This window comes from Lissotriton vulgaris, chromosome 4_1 (assembly GCF_964263255.1).
Source record: "Lissotriton vulgaris chromosome 4_1, aLisVul1.2, whole genome shotgun sequence".
NCBI lineage: Eukaryota > Metazoa > Chordata > Amphibia > Caudata > Salamandridae > Lissotriton > Lissotriton vulgaris.
Window position 1 is genome coordinate 323215416 of NC_141691.1, and position 27971 is coordinate 323243386.

Below are 27971 nucleotides of genomic sequence, written 5' to 3' on the forward strand. Positions count from 1 at the left end.
AGGATGTGAGGTTACTGTAAGATGGTGTTGTTTCCAGGGCTTTAAGCGGTGTAAAAAAACTGGGGGGTCTCTTCAAAGGGGGTGTTTGATGTAATTAAGAGCGCAGCTTAAAACACCTAGGCTAAAAATATGCGCTTAGCATAGTGTTCTGCCTCACTGGTATTATGTTGTCTCTGTCATTGCATCCAGATATATAATACAGCAAGTATCATTACACCCCAACAAGCCAGGACTATTGGCTTTGTCAATGGTTGCTGGTTCCTTAAAAAAAAAAGGAGCAACCATGGCTATGTTGAATACAATATTGAAAATACTTCAGTTCTAAAATGACAGGACAGTGTTCTTTTAAACTTATTTTACAGGCTTCTTTGAATGAAGTGTTTTCTAACGTTGCAGCGTGGGCGTTTTACTTTTTATCGTACAGAATGCCCTTCTGTACCCTGAGGCAGGAGGAGGCCGCCACATGGTGTCACACCCCCAGACTGCCCCATTGTCATTCAGTAAGTGGCAATCAGCAGCATACTGAATGACAATGGGCGGGAGGGGCTGCTCTTGTGCTCCTGGAGGAGTGCGAGGCGCCTCCAGCAGCATGGGTGAGGCCTCTCACAGGGGAGCTGGGATGGTGCAGTGATCTAAAAAACGGTGAAGGATCAAGCCCTGATCTGTTGACTGGGTATGAGTATTCTGTTTAATTCAGATACTCTGTCCATCACCACCCCCTTTTCTGAATCATCTCACAGGGGAGCAGCGCTGCTCCCTGTGATGGCCAAAATTACAGCTAGTGTGCGCGGCGCCCCTGGCACTTCATTACGGCGCAGCGGGGCGCCGCGGCGCACAGTTTGGGAACCACAGTACTAGGGCCTTATAGGAGAGTCATGCCAGTCATAGGGGTACCCTAACCCATAGTACACTTTAATGTATGTAGGTGTTTTCACAGTATTGTCTCTTTCAGAATAGCACTGGCCCTGTGCCTGTTCAGGCAGAGGCCAGGTTCAGTCAGAGTCAGGTACCACCAGTACCAGTCAGCAAAACATTGGGGAGTGCCCAGGGCACAGGATGGCTTTGCAACACTAAAGAAGCACAAACTCAGAATTTAAAACAGAACACCATGGTTGGGGGTTCTCTTTAATAATCAGAATTGATTTATATCCTAATGAACCCATTTCCCAACATTAGGATAAGGAAAGACTCTGGAAAATCATAACGTTCTAATCTATACCTTAAAGTTTTCATGCAGCTCTTTGATGACTTTTAATAGCTCACTGTTCAATGCTAGGATTTTAACTTATAAACTGCAAATACCAAAAGAATCTCTCAGACAAAAGCAGTAACTCATTGACCTATTTACATGATATCCATTTTGTGATCTGTGTGGTACACATTCTTTGCGGCAGGCATGTTACCCCACTGTGGCTACCTTACCAAGAGTCAAAACTACCACTAGACAAACCTCCGATCTCGCTCAATAAAGAACATTAATCACCAAAGTTATCTTCACATTTGTATTGTTGCCCGAAAATTGCTGGAGACCAGGAATGCAGGAGCAGGTACTTTTCAAACCATAAGGCACTTGCAAACATGACGCCCCCAACCTAAGTCAGCGACCTTTGTTTGCTTGGTGCATGAAGATGCATGATTCATATACATTTTTTTTAACATTTGGTCTGATTACTATATGAATGTAAATAACAATAAAGCATACATGCAAACTGTGACAACATGCCTGCTTTTCTCAATATTTCACTTCGAAAGTATGCAATTGTATTTGTTCAATGGGTGGTGATTTGTATAGGGTCACTGGAAAGTCCACAAGGTGTCCCTGTCCCCCCAGAATTTTAGTGCCTCCTACGCCCCTGCATCTGGAGATTTGTTTACCACCATAACCAGTAATTTAATGTGCCGGGCTGGTAAAAAAAATCATTCAAAGCTTGTATTTTTTTCTTTTTTCAGTACTAATTTAAAAGAGCAAATAAAAGAAAAAAGTGACACCTCAAAAGGTGTCATAGAGAATCCTTAATGATCCATGACTAATAGTTAAAAAAAAGCCTAAGTAAAAATGGAATATGGACGCTTTTATGTAAAGTCCTATTTAGAAATCATATCTGGACCTAAAACATGAATAATGAACCGTATTTTTCTCTATGAGAAGTGACAACGTTATATTGTGTCCAAACATAGGCCAAAGGGGGGCACTTCTGACAGTCGCGTACAGACGGTGACGCGGTCCAACAATCGCACACTCTCATGCCCTGCGACAGTACTCCGCGCTGCTCCCCTTCCCCTCTCATCTCCTCCTCCCACCTATCAAAAATCAGCAGACGCCGGCTCGAGGCAAGCAGCCCACGCTTGGATTACGATTAATTTAGTTCTGCTGGAAATACAAATAAACTCCAGTCTCTCAAAGATGGGCAGCACCCGCCTACTCTAAGTGGACGGATTCGACTAAGACGTGAGCGGACTCCACAGCCAATCAGCACATCGAAATTCTGTAGGCTCCATATCCATCTCTGGGTGCCTCCAAAGCTCCAATCGCAGATCACCTTGCAGATTAGCAGCACCGTCCGGTCCTAGACGACTCCCTCAATATGTTCAGCCGTTCTATTGGTTGTTAGGCGACCCGGAAGTGCTGAATTCACGGACAAATGATATCCGTTAGAAGATCAGCTACGGACGGCGGAGATAAAGACTGAATGCACGGACGGGCCTTGTAGTTAACGGGCAGGTGGTCACCGTAACCCCTGCACCTGTCAGTTCCATGCAGTTCCTCCAGTTAGAAGCAACAGGCTGATTGTTCTGCCGTGAAGTCCAGCATGTGAACCTAGGTGGGGAGCAACATCGCCTTAATAGTAGTTCAGGATCGTGCATGCAAGCGGGCAGGGGAAACAATTCAGAATTGTATTTATTGTGAAGAGAGGCGGTGAGTCTTTGACAAGCTTTGAAGGGTGCAGAATATGGTGAGAGTAAAGAGTGACAGTATATCGATATCTGGGGTTAGGATTTGAGGGTCAGTCGCTGTTCAACAGTGAATTTGATTTTGTAGAGGGATTGTTTTCATTCTAGCACCACATTTGCAGGTGTGTAATAGCAAACGCTGTGCGTACTTAATTCGTCGTGTAGCTTGGAGAACGTTTGTGTTTCCTGCCATTTCAGTGAAGAGTTTGCAGAGTGACCGTTTGGGATAATTTCACTGGAAATTGAATATAAACATAGGATGTGTGTTTCACCATTAGTGTAAATCGAATGTCAATGCTACCAGTCATGCTTATGAATTGAATACGTTTTTACCAGGAAAGCCTGACCTTGCACTTGATTAATAATGAAAATTCTGCAAAATGTATGTGAAATACTAAACTGCCATTTAGCATGATATTTTAGCGAGAAAACAAGAGGATGCATCTTGTGCTAAAAAAGAGTTAAAAAACAAAAGTGCCGCAAACTGCAGCTACTTGCATTCTGTCCTTTGCTAAAATTTTGTAAACCTTGTCTCATGACGTGTGCCGGAAATTTCTTGCAACAAGCATTAATGCAAAATTCGTGAGATTATGTGGTAAAAAGGAAACTTTGCCTGAGCCTAGTTTTAACAGAGCACTTATTGTGCTAAGTTAAGGGGTTCATCAGTAGTGATGCGTGTGAAGGCCATAAGAAGATAGCTGTTATTGTATAAAGATAAGTTCAGGCCGACAGCCTTGTACTAGATCAAGTGATATTGGCAGCACTCTGCTTTTTAAAATTGAACCTCGTTTAATTTCAAATGAGTTGACTTGTCATTGCTTCAGTATGACATTCTAAATATTTGCCAGAATGCTCTACCTTTTTTTTTTTTACACTAACATTACTAGATGTAATGATGTCTATTTTGTATGTGTGTGTATTTATATCTAGATGAGTGTGTGTGTGTGTGTATATATATATATATATATATATATATATATATATATATATATATACATATACATATTTCGGAGGGGTGACTGCGAAAGTGCAAAGGAATTTGTTGAAAAACTGAATACAAATGACTATAACCTGTACTTTACGTCTCATTGTAGCAGGAGCTCAATTGAGTTTTTAGATGTTCAGATACAGGCAGTAGGCAATAAATTGACCACCACTGCATATAGGAAATCTACTGCAGGGAATGTGACCCTTCATGCGTCAAGCGCACACCCAAAACATCTAATTGCCAGTATACCCTACGGGGAAGTATTGCGACTAAAGCGTATATGTAGCACCCCCGAAGAATATGAAAGATGCAAGAATGAAAGTCTAGAAAGGCTGCGAGCTAGGGGGTATACAGATGATATGCTTACTAGAGCCACAAGTAAAGCTGGTGAGAGACCCCAATCGGAATTATTACCACCAGATACTGAGGCAGAAAATGGAACTGTAAATAGTGAAGAGGCACCAAGATTGATTACCACGTACAGCAGGCAGGAACGTAAAATAAGAGCAATACTAAATAGGAATTGGCCAATTGTTTTAACTGACAGGATTTTAAAAGAGGACCTTTCGGATAAACCCAAGGTAACTTTTAGAAAATGCAAAAACATGGCTGCATATGTATCGCAACCACTGGTAGCAGGGGCTCCTGCGTCCATGTGGTTGCCAGTTAAACAGGGTTTCTATAAATGTACAACCTGCTGGGCGTGTAACTTTGGCGTAAACACCACCAAATATAACACCCCCTTTAGCAAATGTGATTATAAGATCAAAGGTAACTATGACTGTCGTACAGAATTCGCTGTATATATATTCACGTGCACATGCAGACTTAGATATGTGGGCAGCACCATTAAACCAGTGCACGTGAGAATTTTACAACATATACGAGCGATTATTAACAGCGATCCCACCTATCCGGTAGCGAGACATTTTAGGGGAATACATGAAAAAAATATCAATTGTTTATCTTATGTCATTGATTCGGTACCGGTACCCAAAAGAGGTGGGGACAGAGAAGTTACTAAGGCAGTTGGAGACAAAATATATATTAAATCTTAACAGTAAGTCTCCACATGGATTAAATAACACGGAAGATATGCATACATTCTTGTAAATACAATTCCAGAATTTAAAATAGAATACGGTGAAAGATGAATCAGATATTTATGCAAATGCTTAGGTAATCTCTTATTCCTATCTTTTAAAATAACACTGGCATTTTTTCATATTGTATATGCACTGAGCACTTTTTTGACAATGTATAAATTATATTTGTTTTTTTGCCCGGGCTCGGACTCTTAACCATAGAAACTTGTAAAACTCTTAGGATGCAAGTACTGTATAAAACATCATATTATCGTTTTTTAAGGACAGTCACCTTTGGCAATATTTGCACATATGGAGGAAGGGATTCCTTTTTTGTACTGTGATTGCGTAATTTTGCACACAATTTGTTTTATAAGTCATTTATGCCGATATTTGTTTTAACTGCAAGGTTTTATTTCTTTAGGAGTTTTAGCATAAACCAATGCATAAAGTTGCACAACAGCGGACTGATTTTCAAGCATTTATGCTGTTATATATAAATTCTAGAATGTGATGAATTTTAGAGTTTTTAAACATTTTAAAATGTTATAAATGAAATTAGTTTGCACATATTTATTATTTATTTAATATTTATGGCATAATATTGCACATTCATAAAACAATACATGTTTAAATAATGACTGCCAAACCGTAGAATCAATAAGATTGTATAAACAACTTGATGGAAATGTTATACTGCACACATAAGTGTAAGAGTACATTGTCTTGAGTAGTATATCTTCACGTTCTAGCACCACGTGGTCAGAAAGGTTGAAAAAAATAAGTATTTAATGTGGAAGAATGCTGCATGGTCGCCATGTGATCAAGGTTACTTGTTAACCGAAACGCGTCATGCCAGAGAAGAACCGTGATAAGAGAAAATAAATCTTCCTGAAATATTTACCTGCTGCGTGGTGGTCCGTTATTCTGTGGTACGAAGTACGCTGAAGGCAGAATCTGTAAAGATATATAATTTATAAAGATTTTGAAAGTTTCTTCCTAAGATTTCGTCATCGTTAGTCATTGGGCAGATATAACTATACAGTTAAACGCAAAGCAATGTGGATGTACCGTAGTAACATTTTTTTATTTAGAATGCTCCAATGTGGCATAGCCTACTGCCGTCCCCAACCTTGAAGTAGGGAGGGATTAGTGTACCATATATTGAAATTTAGAAGGCATCCAATATGGCACCTACCTTCACTAATGGTTACTCAATTGTAGTCAGACTGGCGTGATGTAGATATGACATATCCATGTAATACAATGACAGATTACGTAATTTCTATGTGCGCCGGCATGAATGCCATTTACACTTCTAGAGTGTTTGGTGCGAATAATGGGTCTCACTTTTTTTCTCAGATCTATAAACTGAACTTCTGATATATGTATTTTTTTTTAAAGATTGTTCTTGATTTACTGAATACGATAACATTATTTTGGTTTACTACCTTTTTTGAGTATTTTTCTAATTGAGGTACGAGATATGAGGACCTTATATCGTACTAAGATTGTCTTTGAATGACTGAATAAGACAACATCACAATAGCATTTGGCTTGATACCTTAGAGCCCTTCTATGTTTGGGGTGTTGACTATGAGGATCTCAACGTGTACTTATTGCTAAGTGAAATATGGTTTTCAGTGCTTTCACAGTTTTCTGTAGGATTTCTGCTTTGTTATTGATGTGTGGACATGTTCATTGAATATAATTTTACCATGGTATCTATTACTTGACAGCACTGTAAATATTTTGACACTTTGTAGCTTGAATTGCGATGGTTACTTAGAAATATTTATGATGATGCTACCGGCATAAAGTACATTTCAGTATACCGTTTTGGAGGTGATGGCTAATTGTGACCATGTACCGACTATCATTATACAAGCATTTGCAATGCAATAGGCCTCGCACATTAAAGTTTGAGTTATTGGCATTGTATAGGACAATGTGTTGCATTAAATCTTTTAGCAAAGTCTGTATTGGTGTATAAAGATGATTTGCAAGATGATAGCAATGGAGTGGGGGATAGACTGCTAGTTTTGGGTTTTAAGCATATATTGTAAGTATTTGTTTTTATGATAAAATGTGTGTGGTTGTGTGTGTGTGTGGTTGCTTGTGTGTGGGTGTGGTTGTGGGTGTGTGGTGGTGGTGTGTGTGTGTGTGTGTGTGTGTCAAGGGACAAGCACATTACAAGTTGGTGTTTCTATATTGAAATACGTAGCTAACAATGTAACTTTGTGAGTGGTGTATGCAAGAGTTGGTTTTACATTGGTCTACCAAAGGACACTCTTGTTGTTACTGTTACCGCCAGCATTCAGTGAAGGGCAGAACCTACTAACCAAACCCCCCTCTCACAGCCCTACCAGGCCCCTTAAATTTGAGTTTCTGGTAAAGATAGCCGAGGCAGCCTTGACATTTCCTTTACTGTTACAAAAGCCTGTACTACAAACTTTATAAGCAAACATGCCTTTTGCTAAATGTACGTAGCAGACGTTTTTCAAGCCTTACCAGAGAAATGCATTTCTTAGTGTTTTTAGTAAATAGCATCCGCAGCCGGTGGACTGGGACTAAAAACCGAGAGCATGTGGTACAGCCTCTAGTAATGCCCCTCTTTCCCCTGCTAGCCTCTGGCGTTCAAAGTCCTTTAAACTAATGGATATAATATGTTGTCAAGAATTACTTGATTATAGGGCTGTGCTGAGCAACTCTGCATGTGCTATAACGTCTACATTTTGAAAGCACATTTTCCCATGCATTCCCATTTCAGCTGTAGCCTCTTGTCCGGCCGTGAAATGACTTTGGCTGGGGGGCTGGTCGAGCTCTCCTTTTAGGGTGTCTGGTTAACAAGCACTTGTGGCCTACAGTGGGAACTGGGTCCCAGAATGACTAAGGCAGTCCGTAAGCCCGCCTCCTGCCCCTCTCCAGAGCCCTGCTGCCGCCAGCCTTCAAAACGAAACTGAAACACACGGCGCATGGCAGAGTCGGATTGAGACGCGCGCGACCCAATCCCAAAGCACGCGTCGGAATCCGACTCTGCCATAGACAATGCTGGGCGCGTGGCCAGCTTCTTGTCTCCCCTCGTTGTTGGCTGAGCCGACAGCTATAGTTCTCTCAGCGAGAGCGCGTTTTCGCAGCGAGCCCTAAAAAGGGGGAAAGTGTATGCCGTACGTTTAGACAATCATTGGTGAAACATGAAGCGGAAGCACATTGGCGACTGTTATTTTATATTTGTAATGTAATGGTGTAAGTTTGTTACTTCCAACCTAGAGGAATTTACTTGTGACTATCCTTCTTTGGGCCAAAACGTGTTGGCTGGAAATTCGTTGCTACAAAAAGAAATGATAGTTGGCAACTTAATAGTGATTGGGAATTTTGAACTGACTTGATGAGGAAAGTTGTTTTGCATCTTAGATTTCAATCAATCAGGGGTTTTGTAGAGTGCACTATTCACCGCGAGGGTCTTGAGGCGCTGCGCTGGGGAGAGCCGCTTCGTTAGGGTCATTCGAAGAGCCAAGTCTTGAGGTCCCTTCTGAATTGGGTCCGTGTGGGGGAGGGGGAGTTGGTTCCAGGTCTTGGTCGATGCATGAAAAGGATCTTCAACCAGCTCTGGTCTTGTAGTAACGAGAGACGGTGGCTAGGTCGTGGTCAGCTGAGGGGAGGTTTCTCTTGGGGGCATCAAAGGAGATTCTGTTGTTGAGGTATTGGGGTCTAGTGTTATGGAGTGCTCTGTAGGCGTTTGTGAGGAGCTTGAAGGTTATTCTTTTTTCAATGGTGTGCCAGTGGAGGTCACGGAGGTGTTTGGTGTAGTGGTCATCTCATGGGGTATCGATAGGTCAGGCTGCGTCATTCTGGATGGTCTGGAGATTGCGGAGTAGGTTTTTGTGAATTCGGGTTTATAGGGCTTTGCTGGTGATGAGTGCGTGGATGACGGTTTTCCTGGAGTCGGGGCGGGGGGGGGGGGGGTCCACTTGAAAGGCTTGCCAAGTATGCGGACAGCGTTGAAGCATGTGGAGGATACAGCATTATTCTGGCGGTTCATGGTGAGTGAAGAGTCGAGTATGATGCAGAGGTTGCAAGCGTGGTCTGTTGGGGTGTGTGGGTGTCCGAGGGCAGGGGACCACCAGGTTTCGTCCCATGCGGACGGGGTGGAGCAGAGGACGAGTACTTATGTTTTCTCAGATTTGAGCTTCAGGCAGCTGTTGCTCATACAGGTCGCAACAGCTTTAATCCCTTCTTGAAAGTTGTGCCTGGTGATGTCTGGTTCCTTGGTAAGTGAGAGGATGAGCTGAGTGTCATTGGCGTAGTAGACTCACTAGTTCTTTGCTGAGACTGTGGCTTCTGACGATGATTGCGAGGGGGGCCATGTAGAGGTTGAAGGGTGTAGGGCTGAGGAAGGATCCTTGGGGTACTCCGCATCTGATCTCTGTCGGTTCTGAGAGGGAGAACGGGAGACTTATTCTCTGTGTTCTGCCTGAGAGGAAAGAACGTATCCAGTCTAAGCCCTCTCCTTTGATGCCTGTGTCGTGGAGTCTGGTGGCTAGTGTGCGGTGGGAGACGGAGTCGAAGGCTGCTGATGGGTCCAGGTAGATGAGGGCTGTCGTGTGGCCTTGGTCGAGGAGGGCACGGATGTTGTCTGTGGCGGCGAATAGTGTGTTTTGGGTGCTCTGGTTGCCGCGGAAACTGAACTGGGAGGTGTCAAGGATTCTGAAGGTTTGTATAAAGCAAACACAAGGAGATGATGGACAGAGCGCAGAAACTTTTAAGACACTCGCCCCCAGTTGCAGATCTGGGTTGAATCCATCATCGTTCTTTAGCTCACTTCACCACCCCAGTTCAGACACCGCTATATGCAAATCAGTCTTGACACTGTGCCTCATGGGAACAGTCCAGCCCGAACTGCCAAGCCATGTCTTCCTTGGTCCGGAAATCAATCAATCCATCAATACATTTATAGAGCGCACTACATACCCATGAGGTTCTCAAGGCGATAGAGGGGGGAGGGAGAAGGGGGGGGAGGGGGTTGGGGGGGGGGGGGTTTATGTGCTGCTATTGTTCAAAAAGCCAGGTCTTGGGAAGTCTGAAGACCAGTAGGTCCTGAGTCTGTCGCAGGTGGATGGGGAGGGTGTTCCAGGTCTTGGCGGCGAGGTGGGAGAACAATCTGCCTCTTGTGGTTGTTCTTAGAATGCGGAGGATGAGGGCGAGGTTGGCAGAGCGGAGCTGGCGGTTTGGGGTGTAGAAGGTGAGACGTCTTTTGAGGTATGTTGGTCCGGTGTTGTGGAGTGCCTTGTGAGCGTGGGTGAGGAGCTTGAAGGTGATCCTCTTGTTGACAGGGAGCCAGTGCAGGTCTCATGTGGAGTGTGATGTGGCTGTGGCAAGGTATTCCGAAGATAAGGCGAGCAGAGGCGTTCTGTATCCATTGTAGTCGTTTTAGGGGTTTGGTCGATACTCCTGCGTAGAAGGCGTTGTCGTAGTTCAGTCTGCTGCTGATGAGGGCCTGGGTGACCGTCCTGGTCTCCGTGGGGATCCATCTATAGATCTTGCGGAGCATGCAGAGTGTGTTGAAGCGGGAGAATGAGACGGCGTTGACCTGCTTGGACATGGAGAGCGATGCATCGAGGATGAAACTAAGGTTGCGTGCTTGGTCGGTGGGTGTTGCTGCAGTTCCTAGTGTTGTTGGCCACCAGGAGTCGTCCCAGGCGGAGGGGGCGGAGCCGAGGAGGAGGACCTCCGTTTTGTCAGAGTTCAGTTGGCGGTTTTTCAGATTCTAGCGAGCCTGGCTGATGAGGGCTGTTAGTCTAAAACCGATCCCAGGACGCTGCTGTTTTTCAGCCATTCGACAACGGTTTTCATTCCTTCGTGGAGGTTGGTTCTGGCGGTGGAGGGGTCCTGGGGGAGGGGGAGGGGGGGCGAGGGTCAGCTGGGTGTCGTCGGCATAGGAGATTATGTAGAGGTCGTGTGAGCGGACAATGTTGGCGAGTGTTGCCATGTAGACGTTGAAGCAAGCGTCCTGGGATCGGTTTTAGACTAACAGCCCTCATCAGCCAGGCTCGCTAGAATCCAGTGGCAAAGTGAGCAAGGGACCCACGTCTGGGCATACCCTGTCACCTTAGGGCGACCAAAGCAAACACAAGGAGATGATGGCCAGATTGCTGAAACTATTCAGACACTCACCCCCAGTCACAGATCTGGGTTTATTTATTTTATTTAAAAAGGTTTTATACAGCGCTGGCTAGAGCCGGAGGTATCAGAGCGCTTTACATGGGTATCAGACAATAAATTGCAGGTTACAGCTTTACAAAGGTTACACAGTTATTGGAGCATGGCAATTTTAGTTACGAGTAAGGTTGAGACAAACCAAAAGGAACATATAGGTAGGGGAAAAAGCTGGCAAGGGTAGATATTCCGGGGAGTGGGGGGTTGCGAGAGGCTCCCTAAGCGCAGTGGACTCTCTCTCAGGGGGGTCTCTGAGACTCTAAGGCCTATTTACTGGATTCTTACCCAAAAAGGGGACAGGGAATGCGTTGGCAAGGGGTGCCATACCATACCTCAATTGTGAGTGGCTCCCTTGTCTCTGTGGACTCTCTCAGTGGCTATGCTGAGACTTCAGCGTATATATCTTGGATCTTTCCTCAAAAAGGGAAGGAGTGCTTAGTCAAAGGGCACAAAAGGACAGGGGGCCAGCCGGTGAAGCGGACAAGGGGAAAGATTCAGGTGAGGGGGGGATAGGAGCAAGGAAGTAGACAAAGAACGAAAGAATGCTGAGTTGGAACAGATAGATAGGAGACAAGGAAAAAGCAGAGTCACAGAAATATGATGGGGGTGGGGGGGTTTGGACAAGACCGGGAGATGTGGAGAACAAACTGTGCCCAAAGTACGGCTGGGTAGGTGACGGTCAGGGGATGAACCAAGGCCGATCTCCTTGATAGCTGAACAGAGCAGCTCCACCGGGCGTCATTGTGCTCGGACTCTGCTGTCAGGATGGGTATCAGGAGTATGCTCAGAGATTGTCATTGTGTGTTGATTAGGTAGTGGTCACCACCACTCCTTGTTCACCTTAGCTCCATTGCTGCCTCTTTGGTCATTTTACTCTTGTATTCAAAGGCCAAGCCGAAGGGGAACGACCAGCGATAGCAGATGTATTCATCTCTCAGCTTGGCGGTGATGGGCCTCAGGAGTTGTCGTCGTGCGAGGGTGGCAAGCGCCAAATCATTGTAATATGGAGCACTTTAAGTTCTGGAAGGAGATGTCCGCCTTCTTCCTCGCTGCACTCAGGATGGCCTCTTTACCATTTTGAAGGCATGCAGCTTGACCAGGATGGAGACCAAATATCCAGTTTTAAAAATTAGCAGGCATCAAATTATTTTTTTCGCAGCACTGAAGAATTAGTGGCAAAGTGAGCAAGGGACCCACGCCTGGCCACGTGGGTCCGTGCTCTCCATGCCACTGGAGTCCAGCTATCCTGGCTGATGACGACTGAAAGCCTGAAACCAGTCCTAGGATGCTTGTTTCCCGTCCAGGTAGGACCTGGCCTTGCAATTTGGGCTGGACTGTTCCCTTTGGTCTCAGGGACAAGACTGAGTGGCATATGGCTGGGTCCAAACTGGAATTGCACGGTGAGCAAAAAAACTATGGCTTTAGGCCCCGATCTCTGTACTGGGGTGAATGTATGACATTGTTCTGCATTCTGTTCATCAATTGTTCTTTTTGCATTTGTGAGTTTCTGTGAAGCGTACTAGCTGGGTGTTGACTGCCTTTTCGATGACTTTGGCAGCGAAAGGAAGCAGTGAGGTGGGCCTGAAATTCTTGAGGTCTGACGGGTCTTTAGTATGTCTCTGTGCCTCAGCATTTCATTGAGGAATTTGAAGGCTTTCCATATGTGGTTATACATCTATTTGAGTACTCTTGAAGCAGATTTTTATTTGTCCAAATGTTTCAATCAAGAATTGAATTTATATAACTTTTTGGTACCCGTACACTATGCTATCTGGATTGGAGTAGGTCTTTGTGCTCCCCAATTTTTCAGTTCTCTAGCCTGTTTTCCTATGCTGTCTAAGGGGAATTGGGGTGAGAGGCATACCAGTTAGTAATTTATTGGTTTGCGATAGACAGCAAGGTAATTACTTTTGGGTGTGTGAGCAGTTGTGGCTTTATGGTGACCTTGGTACTTAGAAATTAATGTATTCTGGAATTATTCTTGGTGGGTCCAGTGTATTGCATTGTTTATTACAGTCTGTATGGCAGCCCTTCAGGTATTGTGCTTTTTTGGGATGGAGTTCTAACACCATTCCACTGAACCTTTGATGGTTTATGGCCGATATAAGCTCCTACACAAACACATCTGTTATGAGCAGGCTTGAGGGAAAAGAGGTGCTGCAGCCCTACACCGACCCCAATGAATGAATCCCTCCGGGGGGTGGGGGGGTCTTATGCATCCTGGCTGAACTCACATGATTTATAACTCGATGGGCAGAACTATGGCATAGGTCTGTTAAGTATAAAGCACTGCAGGACGAGTAACACTCCCCTACTAATGAGCTTGCATTCTGTCTTTCATTTTCATAATGTTTCCACCATTGGGATGTTGGAAAACTGTGTTAAAGATGGCAAGATGTGTGGCTCCCCTTTTATATCCATTTTGATATGCTAAGTGGCATGGCTTTCATATTTAACATGAAATGTTGCTGATGGTTCTCATGTATGGTTGCGGTTATATAGGCATGCAGTGTAGAAGGCTCTTGTACTAAACCTTTCATATCAAGGAAGCTAGCTGTTTATAGCTGGTCCTGTAATCATAAGAGTTTCAAAGGAACGTTCAAAGGTTATTAACATTCATTAACAAATGGTGTATACATTTAAAGATCAGGCACCTGCATTACAGGTTATTGGGCATGGTGTTTCTTCAGCAAGCCCACCATTTGTGTGGCCATATCAAAAGAGAAAGTAGGAGAATAGCCTGTTCCTGACTGCTGGTAGTACAGAGATCTAAATAAAGACATTGGAAACCACTAATCCACACGGCAATACCATTGGCAGTAGGAATCCACTTGTCTGTATCATTGGACTAATGAATGCTCAAAAAATAAAAAGAAACTATATATTTTGTCCGCAGAGAAAAGCAGGCTGGAGAAATTACTTCCCCCCCAGCTGCTGGTTTCTCTGTTCTGGGCTTTGAGATGTTTAAAGGGAGACACTTCTACTGTGTCAGCAAGCTATCAAGCCTACGTGCTAAAATGGTGGATCATAATTTCAACTGTTTCTTATAGTTATTCATATCCTGGCACAGTGAAAACGTGTTATAACAGTGTCATGCAAGCACTTAAGAAGTTCTTGTTTGCTCTTCTGTATCATCATTTACAGTTCCAGGGACAAACTGTTGACCCCTTTACCAAAAGTTGGTTAACAGATTGATCTATGTCTGCATATTCAACAGTTGTGTGGCCCACAGTTTCCCTATTTCCAAGATTTCATGAAATCAAAGAAAAATAAAAAACTTAATATAACTCCACTATTACAGGGATTAAACAGGTGTTCTAGTCTACTTGACCGTGAACAATGTTTTTTAACTCCACCAGGTCTGCAGTTCTCATGAACCATCTACATGGTCTCCTGTCGTACAAAGCAGCATCTGCTCAGCATTGGCAGTAGATTTACGAAGGTAAGAGAAGGCCTTCCATGAATGAAGGCATGCACCAGTTCCCTCCATTAATGGGCTGTTGCAGTTAATGGTGAATGTCTATAGCTCTTGAACAAACTTGGGGGCCTAGATCTCCCCCAGTGTTGGGGGGGGGAGGGGGGAGGGAGGGAGGGGGTGTCGGTTGTTTGTTTGCATTGCTTTGGGTGTCATTTTCCCAGGTTGTGAGATTGACCTATACACATGGTTTCCAAACACCAGAAATCACTTATCCAACAAGAGAGTAGTACTCGACAAGCGCCTTTAAAACACACATTATGAATAACTGCTCATTTATAATGTTCAAGCCATTTCCAATAGCCTGCTTCAACTATTATGAGTTATCAACTATTATGAGTTAATTTTATCCCAGCATGGGTGCTGCTCGCAAATTGCGATGCTAGAACAGGGGGTACAGGGTGAGACACTTGACTGAACTCAATCTAATAAATCATGGTCTGGTTGTATCTGTGGGTGCCAAGAACCTGAGGCCATATACCCCTAGGCCTCCAGAGTCAATGCCAAAGGCACTGTATACAATTCGAAAAAATGGTTCAGCACACCATATAATGTACAATGACCGTATCAATGAGGTCAAAAATATCAATAAGCCATGATGTATTCTTTTCTTGCTTTATTTCAAATCTTCACATACAAGTAGCCAACGCGTTTCGTCCGAAGGACTTCTTCAGGGCGAAATGATAAGATACTGTTTTGTGTTCTGGACTTTAACAGTAAAAAGCAATCTCCAGCTACTGTAATGGCACCAGTCTCCAGGAACTTGGATGGCAAATATCCTTTTGTTATGTGATGGACTGATCAAGTTTTATGTGATGAATATATTCCAGCGAAAAGAAAGGATGTCAAAATACACATCCACGAAAGGTGATGTCAATATTCACCTTCGCTATATTTCAGTTTCATGTGGTCTCCTCGGTCGTCGTCTCGGAAATCTAGTTCGAATATATTAATCACATAAAACTTGATCAGTCCATCACATAACAAAAGGATATTTGCCATCCAAGTTCCTGGAGACTGGTGCCATTACAGTAGCTGGAGATTGCTTTTTACTGTTAAAGTCCAGAACACAAAACAGTATCTTATCATTTCGCCCTGAAGAAGTCCTTCGGACGAAACGCGTTGGCTACTTATATGTGAAGATTTGAAATAAAGCAAGAAAAGAATACATCATGGCTTATTGATATTTTTGACCTCATTGATACTGTTATTGTACATTATATGGTGTGCTGAACCATTTTTTCGAACTGCTCGCAAATTTCATCAGTATTGTAATCAATGCTAACTGTTTTTTTCCAAGATGCGATCTGTATACCCAGTGCTGACTGTCGCCGTGGACTAGATAGTTGCCTGTTTCCAAGTGCACAAATAGCAGATGAGCCTTACACACAGTTCATAACTTCTTGATTTGTATTTGCTGCATTTTTGTAATCCTGACGAATAATAAAAAAAAGACCATTACTGCATTTTTTGATCCGGGAAAGCTAGTGCCCATTCTTCAGGAGTGACGGTCCTTTTAAAGGAGTCTTCCCTGGTGGTCAGAAATTATTCTTTACTGACAGCAATAACTTTTTACTACAAATATCTCCATTTTCATTTGATAACTTTATTTTGGTCAGTGACCATAAAAGTGCACAAATACAAACCAGCACAAATTGTTAAAACAATAAATTATCATTCGACATTTAAAAAGAGAATTAAACTATGAGTGATCAATAAAGAAGAACAATAAAATTTCATAATTACTAACAATTAAGTTAAAAATGTTTGTCTCCTACGCCATATGCTAAATAGGTATCGAGATACAGCAAACACAATGGGGGGGATGAGTATCATGAGTCAATATTCTACATGCCTGGGAGGAATGCAGAAATTTGAGATTCTTACAAATTGGAATCAGCCAACCATTTCTAATAGCGAAATAAACTGGACAAAAAAACAAAACGTGGTACATTTTCAATTTTGTAGTCTCCGGCAGGGCAAACTACAATACTGGTTTTGGTCCATTTGGTTGTAAATGACCTAATGGGTAAAGTGCCATGCCTTAACTGGAGATACAACTTTCTGGCAAGAGGGGGTTCAGTTACATCCATGAATTCCTTAAATTTTAGAGACCGATTTAACTAAGAGGAACTCAGACGTTAGCCTGCCCATAGTTGCAGAGCTCAGAAGTGTTTGAGAATTCTGCATGCGTATCAGAGCACGAAGTTCTCGTTTTGGTATCCCAGTGCAAAAGGTCTCTGGTTTTTCCCACAAGTCCGGGAGACCCAGCCGGAGACTATCTGCCCTAATATGCTCAAACCACGGTATCTTTTTGCTTTTCAGAGCAGTCCAGATCTCAGATAGTTCTGTTCTGTATGCGGCCAATTCTGGGACTGACCACAGCCTCTTCCAGTACATAATTGGTCTTGCACTCGCAATTTCCTCTATTGGCTCCATCCCAAGGTCCATTCTTAGGGGGATCAAGGGTGTACTAGCAGGTAATCCAACTAGATTTCTCATAAAAGTTTGTTCCACCCTTGAGATGGTCGATATTTTTTTGTGCCCCCAAAGCTCCGCCCCATAGATTACTGCAGTTCTAGCCTGGCGACAGTATATTTCCAAAGCCGGGGACACCGGCTTAAATGTTGACCTTTTCACTACTTTACTAATTCCCACCGCAAGCTGTGATAGTTTTAGTTCAGATTTGGCAATCTGTGTGTTCCACTCAAAGTTCCTATGTAAGGGTAACATCCAAGTAGACCAATGTCTCAACCCTCTCAGGGGAATACCGTATAGGACCGGGTTGGGGCGTGTCCGCTTAGGGGGATTGAATATCATGATCTTTGTTTTTTCCAGATTGATTTCCAATCCCCGGAGCGCAAAGAACTCTACAAAGCCATCGAGTGTTTTTTGGATGCCCGACTATGTTTTAGACAACAGTCGTCTGCAAACATCAGAGCAGACACCCTCCCCGTGGCCAGTTTAGGGGCATCATTATCCACCACACCGTTCAGGTAGTCCACAAGTCCATTAATGTAGAGGCTGAATAACGTGGGAGCCAATATGCACCCTTGGCGAACCCCTTTTTGGACAGGAAATTGGTCCGTGAGATCACCATGCCTACTACACCGAACCTGGGCATAATTATTTGTATGGAGCCTAGACAGAATGGACAGCAGGTAAGACGGAAGTCTTAGGTCTGCCAGTACCTTCCACAATTTCGCTCGAGGAACTAGATCGAAAGCTGCCCGTAAATCCACGAACACAAGGTAGAGGCTGCCACCCTCCACCTTTGCTACCTTCCAATACAGGACCTGCAAGCAAAATATCTGATCTAGAGTGGAAGTGCCGGACCTAAAACCTGCTGGAATGTAGATAGGATCTCATTTTCATAAATCCACCCCAGGATCCTGTCAAGAATGACCCTCCTCATTAGCTTTTGTGATGTATCAATTAAGCTAATTGGTCTGTAGTTCGAGGGGGTAAGCGGGCAGCCCTTTTTGAGGATTGGCACAATCTCAGCCCCCATCCAGGTAGGGGGCAGATCAGCACCCAGTAGAACTCCATTAAATAGAACGACCAGATAAGGTGCCCAGATTTTAGGCTGTGTTCGAAACAAATCCCCTGGTAATTTATCTAGCCCTGGGGCCTTATTGGGAAGCAGTTTACCTATTGCTGCCTCAACCTCTCTGTGTAAAAGGTTCGACCTGTGGCTGGAGGCTGGGGACTATAGTCATCATTCCAGACTCTTCAGGGTCAAGGACATTTGAAATTTGTTGGGAGTCACAAGTTAAGCTGTCTGTCTCAGGAATTTCATACAGGCCACCAAAGTGACTTTCCCAAATGTTCGAAGAAATGTTAGGGCCAGGGACAGGGTTGAGGCCATGAAGACCCATTGCAACGATAGTCCAAAACACTTTGGAGTCCCTGGCAGTGAGTGCAGCTCCCAACTCCTCCCAAAGGAGAACCTCCCGTTCCCTCTTTGCGTCACTAATTGCCTTCTTGTACAGAGTACGTTGGACTTTATTAGCTCCAACGTCTTTGGTTTTTAATGCTAATAGCAGGGCTTTTTTGGACTTACGGCATGAGGCGTTAAACCACAAATGCTTGTTCGCCCAGGGCTGGCTAGTCCTTACCAAAAGGCAAAGGGCGTCCTTTAAGGTGGCCACCAATTGATTATCTATATCAGTGGCCGTTCCCATACAGTCAGGGTTCCCCATTTCGGCGATAAATGGGATTGCAGTCTCATACAAGTCAGCAAGTTTGCTCGGGGAGTCCTGGAAATCTGACCATTTAACCCTTCGCCTGCAAATGGTGATTGTTAGTGTTTTGTGAAGCACTTTTTTGGGTAGGTGGTGGATTGTTTAACCCAAAGCTCCCCGGTTTAAGAGAGAGAACTAAAGCATTATGGTCGCTATCATACCTGTCGACAACCCTAAACTCAAGCAACCTCTCCCAGTACCTGGCTTCCATGAATATGTAGTCAATCACAGAAGTCTGGTTTAAGCAATTGAAAGTAATTCTCCCAGGCCTATCGGGCTCCACCCTCCCATTGCATGCTCGTAACGAAGTGACTAACGCCAATGACTGCAGTTGTAGAACAAGTGGGGTCCAAACCTTGACCGTGGGAATCAGCGGGTCCGGGATAGACCACAGCAAATCAACTTCATCTGGGTCTCCTAAACTTGGGTCCACAAGAGGCTCAAAGTAACAATTGAAATCTCCGCACAGAATTATCACAGTGGAAGGATCAATCGTCTGAATAAATTTTGATAAAGTTTCTATAGCCTCGGACTCCGAACCTCGCCTAACTGGCTTTGAGTGTACATTAATCAGAGCTATCTTTTGCTTATTTGGCGGGGTTAAAAGAACGCACTGAACGTCTAAAGAGTTAGTATTGATATGCGTTGCCTGGACCCCCAAATGGGTGCCAACCCAGATAGACAACCCACCCGATGGCCTACCACGACCACCCATAGTTGCTAAGACATCAAAGGTTGCAAAGCCAGAGACTATACTTTCTTTTTGCGCCCAGGTTTCCTGTAGCATGCAAATATCCTGTAAGGACATGAAGGAACCCCAAGCTGGAATGGGCAGTTTGTTCTTCAATCCTGCCACATTCCAGGAAAGAACATTAATTAGTGAGTCGGCTGAACCCAGCTTAATAGGTGCACAATCCCAGGAATCTGGGGATTCACTGATTGCGTTAGTACTCACATCCACCATTTCTTCTGTCTCACTGCTTAATATAAGTCGGTCAGCAAGAGGAATAGAGAATGGAGGCTGGGATACCTGTTCCGATACTGAAAGGTTGACTACGGTAATATGATTTGCAAGTGCCACAGTTTCTTCAGGGATGGGCGAAGGGCTACCGGGGAACCCAATCTGTCAATCACAGTCAATGCCTGAGAGGGCATTAAATCTGTTCGTCGCCTCAAGTGGGGTGAGCGGACCCCATGAATCAGTCCACTTACTTCTGTGTTGCCCAGATGGAACAGTATCCCATCCAGATACTGTCAGGGACCGTAGAGTAGGATACATGGGGCATGTGACGTTTTTTAGGAGGTATAAAGCGATTAGGTTGATGGAAGGCTAGAGCCCCAGAATACATTTTAGAAACCACTAAGGGTCTTGGGTAGAAATACCTCAGATCGTTGGGAATGATAGAGTTACTACCATTACCTAGGAACCAGCCTAAAATGTGTCTGACAGCTCCATGGTCTCTAAAATTGACAACAATAATGTCCCCCTCCATATCCTTGATTCTGTTTCCCAACCAGGGGAGACGCCTAACGTGCAGGATCTCTCCATTTATGTTATGGGGGAGTGGTCTATGCTGGCTAAGCCAGTGGATGACTTTGTTTTAACTGAAAGAAGCCCCCCCCTTTTGCCCTCTACCAGTGTTGGAACTCCTGTAAGGACCACCACGAACGGTACCACTTCTGGGGGCAATTCCACTGGGCGTCTCTTGGGCTTCTCTGTCCTAGCTGGGCTATTACTACTACTCCCATCATGTACAGTTTTAACAACATTCTGCACCGGTTTGTGTGCCAGTTTAGGAGGGGTTACCCTCTGTTGATCGCGTGGTTGGTTTAGTAATTTTAGTTACCTCCTTCTGTAGGTTAGATTTTAGAGGTAATGTAGAGGTTAAATGTGACAGTGCCGGCTTCCCTAGGTCCTTAATCAACCCTGTATTTATACTGATTGCCTGCTCCAAATTCCCTAACCATAGCTCCAAATTTTTTACCCTTTCTACAACCGGGAGTATAAAGGATCTAATTAGCTGTTCCATACTTCCGAATAAAGCAGAACCTGATGTTTCATTTGCCGGGAGGTGTGGTGGAGTATCTAAGCCTACCGTATTAACTTCCTTCGATACAGGGATTTTAGAGGTTTTACCAAAATCAGCATGGCTAATCTTTGTTCTCTGCTGGTCACTCCTCCTCTTTCTCCTTTTCCTTGGCGGAGAACCTTGCACTTTGGGAGTATCTTTTTTTTTTTTTGGGACCTTTTTATGAATTGCCTCAGCTACTAGTGGGGACGGCTCAGATGATGCTTCTACCACTACAATTGAGTTGCTAAGGATGGGTGAGATGTTAGTTGGCTGGATTTGGGACTTATGAGATAGAGGAGTAGTCTCGCGAAGTAACATAGGGATGCTATCCAGAAGTGATATATCAGGGTCCTTATTTAAAGTAAGGGAAGTCATATGTACTGAGGTACCTGAGTGCTGGGGATCCAAGGAAGAGCGACTGCTTTGATAGATTCAACCGAGCGGCGACGCTCAGCCCGGCGCTCGGCTAGTACGCGCTCGGTGTCTAAAGGTGCCCTAGAGAAATAACTGTCTAGAGTTCCTCTAGTAGGCCCCCCTGCTTTAATGGGACTCAGGGACATTGTGTACTTCAGAGATAAAGACAATAAGTTCCGACCAAAATCTCAGAGAATATCTCCTTTTCTAAGTTGGGAGGCTACAAAGAAGATTTCTCACTTGTCGAGTTGGCAAACGTTGAAATGTCCTGTCATCTAACGATATAGCCACCTGCAGTTCCTGCACAATCGAGTAATACATCTGCTTACACGTCCGGTTGCCCTTCTACGCTATGGTACAAATAATTTGCTTTATTGACTATCTATGAGAAGGATTCTAGCTGTTAATTTGTTTTCACTTTTATATGGGTCGTTGGCAACTCTGGTCGAGCACCTCTATCTTTATTGTCACTGGTTAAGGCAAATTACAGTTGGCCTCCGGATGCTTTGTGAACTGCTACTGGAGAATGAGATGTCCCCACCTGCACCCTCAAGCAAGCCCATTTTTCAGTGCTCATTGCACCATCAGGATTCAAGCAAACCGGGCCGAAGACGGCTGTAATGCCAGAAACCGGTCCCCGGGAGCTTGTTTCCTTCCCAGGGTAAGAATTGGCTTTTGTAGTTTAGTTTGCCCTGTTCCCATCATGCACTGGGACAGGAACAGACTAATTTGCATACAGCCAGGTTCTGAAACTGGGATGGTGCAGTGAGCTAAAAAACGGTGTTGGATCTAGCCCTGATCTCTTGACTGGGTGAGAGCTTTCTGCTTAATTCAGAGACTCTGTCCCTCACCACCCCTTGTTGTAAATATTTTTGTCCACCCTAAGCGTGGAAGGGTATTCTCAGATGTGAGACCCTTGCTCATTGCACCATCAGGATTCAAGCAAACCGGGCCGAAGACGGCTGTAATGCCAGAAACCGGTCCCCGGGAGCTTGTTTCCTTCCCAGGGTAAGAATTGGCTTTTGTAGTTTAGTTTGCCCTGTTCCCATCATGCACTGGGACAGGAACAGACTAATTTGCATACAGCCAGGTTCTGAAACTGGGATGGTGCAGTGAGCTAAAAAACGGTGTTGGATCTAGCCCTGATCTCTTGACTGGGTGAGAGCTTTCTGCTTAATTCAGAGACTCTGTCCCTCACCACCCCTTGTTGTAAATATTTTTGTCCACCCTAAGCGTGGAAGGGTATTCTCAGATGTGAGACCCTTGCTCATTGCACCATCAGGATTCAAGCAAACCAGGCCGAAGACGGCTGTAATGCCAGAAACCGGTCCCCGGGAGCTTGTTTCCTTCCCAGGGTAAGAATTGGCTTTTGTAGTTTAGTTTGCCCTGTTCCCATCATGCACTGGGACAGGAACAGACTAATTTGCATACAGCCAGGTTCTGAAACTGGGATGGTGCAGTGAGCTAAAAAACGGTGTTGGATCTAGCCCTGATCTCTTGACTGGGTGAGAGCTTTCTGCTTAATTCAGAGACTCTGTCCCTCACCACCCCTTGTTGTAAACATTTTTCAGTGGACACTTACTTCAATTGATGCCATACTTTTCAGCTCTTAGTTAACTCCAGTCTCACATTATTGCTGTGAAACTTTTAGTTTTCATTAGGTTGCCTCTCAACTCTACTGATTCCTCTGCCTTGCAACAAGAGTATGCCAGTTTAATTTCATAGTGCCAAATTAATAAGCCCAGTTTGTAACGGTTGTTCTACTCCTTTTGAGAATACCCCTTTGGAGTACTTCTTGGAATCATTTATTTATTAACCCTGTTCCCCCTCCATCTACCCTCGCTCTTGACGGCTACAGTGTACCTCTCACACAAGTACTCTAGGTTTAGGATTAGCATACATTAATTCCTGAATGAGGATAGGCAGACTATATTTGTGTATTCTGCTACAGATTTGTTGGTCTGGGGGATTAGGGGCACGGGCTGGGATCAAATCCTCTTGTATGCCCGTATTAGGATACGGATTTCACTTTGGGAGCGTGGTGCCTTCTGGAGACCACTACCAGTGGAGTTTTTGGCACCAGTCAAAGCTTAAAAAATAAATTTTAAAAAGTGTGCGATCTTGCCTGGACATATCTAGAAGCCTTCTATACAAACGTTCCTGTCCACCGCCACAGGCTGCGCACCTCTCCACCCATCTCTTGTCAGCCCGTCTTTCTTCGATGCCCAGCATGCCCACCCGAATGGACAACCACCACCAGGCCAGCAGTACCCTCCACCCACTTCGTGTCCTTGCTCCCCCCGTTATTCCTTTGCCACTCCACCATGCGTGCTACAGCCGGTTCCTTCAGGTGCCCTGAGCGCCACCCATCCGCCCCGTGGAAGACACGCCTCCACTGTCCCGCAAAGCCACACCCTGTGCTGCCGGCCCACCCCTGCATCAAAACCCTCAGCTGAGCCCACAACCCTCTGCAACCAGCCAACACTATCCGTGCACCCCTCCCTGCGCCCCAAGTCTTCCTGTATGCCCGCCCAACCCATTCTTCGCACCTGATATCCTTTTCATCGCCCCCCCTCCGCTGCTATTGATGTTGCGTTGAGCACCGTGGCACCTCTGCCCTCTTCTGACGCGCGCCACTGTCCCGCCAGACGCCGCATCGTCCCGTACTTATTTTACCGAAACCTTTGTTACCCTTAATTGCGAGCCCCCCCCCTCCCCTACCGCATCAGGGCAAAGTCGGAAGTGGATCTGCTCCATTGTCAGCTACGCGATGTCCTTTTGCCCAAGTGAGCCAAGAGACCTCCAGCCCTCAGCCAGCGCCGCCAGACCCTGCATTCCTCGCATGCCTCCCACCCCCCCCTTGCACCTATGACGCCCGAACACAAACCACTACCAGCCCCTGTTCGACCCCACCGTCCCGGCAAACCAAGGACCCCCCAGCAGCCCCCCCATCCTCAGAGGCCCCTTTTGCCATTGCTGCTCAGCTAATATTGCGGGAATTGACTAACACACTTCTTCTCTCTTCCGCTACAGCCCTGCTCGGTCTTTGCTAGGCCCCCGATTCTTCTAACATTTGATCAGCATTACCCACTCTGCGCGCGTCCCGTTCTTCACCTGTTCCCTTGTCCCATCAGCGAGCAGGACCCATGTCTTGATTTTTTTGACAGCTGTCGTTCTGTCGACTTCACAATACACAGATTGCCCTTGTGCACTACAACATAGCTTGGGTAGGATGGGGTTGGGGGATAGGATGAGGTGCGTGGGGCCCTGGTGTCCATAAGACAGCTGATAGTTTTCAAATGAGCCCGGCTTCACACTCTGTGGCCCCCGAGTGCTGGCTTGGAGACAGTGCCTCCCTTCTATAGACTGGAGGGCCCCCGGTGTGGGTGGCCGTTGAGACCCCCGGGGCCCGGCCTCCTCCCCGGGACCCCGGACCCTGCCCGCGCCTTACCTCGGCTGGTCTGCGCCGCATCTGCCTCTGGGCCGCTGGGGGTGGCTCACATCCCGACTCTTGCTGCCTGCCCTACGAGGCCTAGCGCTCCTCTTCACACCGGTATGGAAAGACAGCAGTTAAGAGGGCCACCGTTCACTTTGGGTGGGTTCACCCCCCCTAGTCCAGCAGAACCTAGTGCTCTCCTGGCGAAGCAACAATGGATGTGCAGCACCATCACTTATGTTAAGGTTTGAGCGAATTAAGGGGGTGGCAGAGTTGGGGAGACTGTGGGAGAGGGGATTTGAGGAACAGTTGGTTTTCGGTTGCGCTACATATTTCCCACATGTCAAGACTATCTCAATCAATGCACAACTTGTCAAAAAATCAGAAGTACATCAATGAGAATGTGCTAATGTTTTTTGCCAGAACTGTTTTCTCTATACAAAAAAAATCCAATAAAATAAATATAAAACATAAAGAATGTTAGGGAAGCAAAGCTGCAACAGTGCAGAGACTTTCACTCCTACAATCACTTAAACAAGACGGAAAAAAACGAAGACGTGCGCGTAACAACTACAGTGGGGTGGGCCTTCGTGTGCAAGAGCTTCCTGCACGAAACAGGAGTGGCTAGCCAGGAGACGAGCGGGGCTCTCCCTCGGGCTCCCATGCCCGTGGGAGAGCCCCGCGGTGGCGGCTGAAGGCCGGAGTGGCGGTAAGTGGGCCTTAGTTGTAGGAGGGGGTCTTTGTGTGTGTGTGTGTGTGTGCGTGTGACGGTAGCGGGGGGGCTCGATGCACTCGTGTGTGTGTGCGTGTGTTTGTGTGGGCGGGGGTGTGTGTCTCTGTATGTATGTGTGCGTGCGAGCGTGCATGGGCGCTCGTGTGTGTGTCTCTGTGTGTGTTGGGGCTTCCCAGGAGACAGGAGATGGCCACAGCGAGCTCGATCGCGCGCACTTGGCCCACTCTGATCGCCATGCGCCTGGCCAGGTCCTGTCTCCTGGAAAGCTAACAGTAGGTCTCTGGCGAGACCGCACTTTCGCGCGGTTAACGCCACGAGACCTAAAAAGTGGCTGCCAGATAATGATAGCAGCTACCTCCTTGCCGCTTCTTCCTGACTAGAGGGACTGTTGCTAGGCCACGATGGGCAGAGCGCAGGTTGCGTGCTGGTGTATAGTTGGTAATCCTGTTTCTAATGAACCTGGGTCTACTACCATGAATGCTTTAAAGGTGATACATCCCGCTTTAAAGGCAATCCTTTGCTCCACTGGCAACCAGTGAAGTTTGTCCAATCCAGTTCTAATCGATAGCCACTTAGGTTGCTTCCAGATAAGTCTGACCACCTAGTTCTGGACTGTGTGCAGCCTTTTCAGCAAGCCTGCTGGGAGACCCAGATAGAGACTGTTTGAGAAATCCAGGGCCAGAAAGCACAAGGGCTATGGTTACTTGGTTGAGTGCTGTGTGTGTTAATAGATGAGCTATCTTTTTAATTTTCCTAAGTTGGAAAAAACTGGAAGATACAACAGCTCCGACCTGTCCTTTAAGTGATAGATCAGTTTTAAGCGTGATCCCTAAACTTTTAACCGAGTGGGTCTTGATCAGCAGAGATCCATGACTGGTGGCCAAAAATGTTGTCCCCAGCTTAGTTCGCTTTTCCCGGGCAGAATCAATTCTGTTTTGCCTGGGTTGAGTTTAAGATGATTAGCATTCATCCTTCTCTGTATATGTGTCATTGTTGCCAGGAATTCAGCCACAGTCAGTAGTGCTTAACGGGATAATTACCTGAAGATCATCAGCATAATTGAATATAGTAATTTTATGATTCTTCAAAGAGTGTAATAACGGGCGAAGGTATAGGTTAAATAACAAAGGTGATAGTGATGAGCCCTGTGGTACCCCACAGGTTGATGGAATCCTGGGGGCTGTGAAAGTCCCTAGTTTCACTGATTGTGTGCGACTCGTGATAAAGGAGGCAATCCAGTTCAGGGCGGGGCCTCTGACGCCAGCCTGTTCGACACGGTTCATCAGTATGTTATAGTCGTGTCGAACGCCAACAACAGGTCCCCGTCCTTGACACAGAGGTATACATAAACAATAAGAAGACTTTGCAGTAATGAGCGGGAGTTACATGAGGCACAGGCTATCAGTTCTGAAAGATTCCTTGAAAGAGGGTATTCGTGAAAGACTATAGAGAAGGCCATACACAAATCCCTAGGTTTCAGTCTCCAATCTCTACTGGCCAAATATGATACCTCAATGGAAGCATTGAAGCCCATTGAGACGTTGGAATCTGGCACCTCAGAAACAATGGACACCTTCAGGTTCATTATGGGGTTCTGCTCTCAACATAAAGACATTCGTAAAATGGTGAATAAAAATTGGCCTATTTTACTTAAAGACCCGGTAATTGGGCACCTGTTACCCAGGAAGGCTTCTATAACCTACAGTAAAGCTCCCAATAAGAGGGATAGGTTAGTTGATACTGGCCCTGAGGTTCTCGCCAAAACATCATGGTTGCACAGCAAGGGTGACTTTTTCAAGTGCAAATCTTGTAAAGCCTGCACGCTTGGTATTAACAAAAGTAGTTACAAAGATGGCTTCAGTGACCAGGAACATCTGATCAGTAAGACCCTTGCGTGCAAAACTGAATTTGCAGTATACATCCTGGAATGCCCCTGCACACTACGGTATGTGGGCAGCACTAAGCTGCCCGTCCATAAACATATATTGCAGCACCTCAGAGCAATCACCTCACAAGATAACACCTACCCTGTTGCACGTCACTTTAAACCACATCATCAGAGTAGCAACAGGGAACTCAGTTTCTATGTCATTGATACAGTCCTGGCAATCAGACGAGGAGGTAACAGAGGCAAAATTGCGCAAACTGGAAACTAGGTAAATTTTACAGCTTAACACTAAGCAGCCTGGGGGACTGAACGTTACGGAAGATCTTTACACCTATTTACATTAGTCTATTCAAGACAGCAGGTTTCTTTCCCCTTCAGCAACGTTGTTGAGCCCGAGCACACAAAATACAATTAGATGGTGGTTCTTATGAGTATTTTAATTTACTATTTATCTATTTGTTTTAATCT

General features: G+C 45.3%; 1 protein-coding gene across 4 annotated transcripts in view; it reads left to right on the forward strand.

The window, feature by feature from the left end:
• Positions 1–2614: 2614 nt before the first annotated feature.
• PABIR2 (PABIR family member 2) overlaps positions 2615–27971 on the forward strand; it is a 252688-nt gene continuing 227331 nt past the window's right edge. The window contains exons 1-2 of one of the 4 annotated variants that reach the window (XM_086918677.1): positions 2615–2822; positions 14601–14683. The gene's annotated coding sequence lies outside the window, so the exon portion shown is untranslated. The remainder of the gene's footprint in view (positions 2823–14600; positions 14684–27971) is intronic. The other 3 variants (XM_086918679.1, XM_086918680.1, XM_086918678.1) reach the window with 3 other exon arrangements.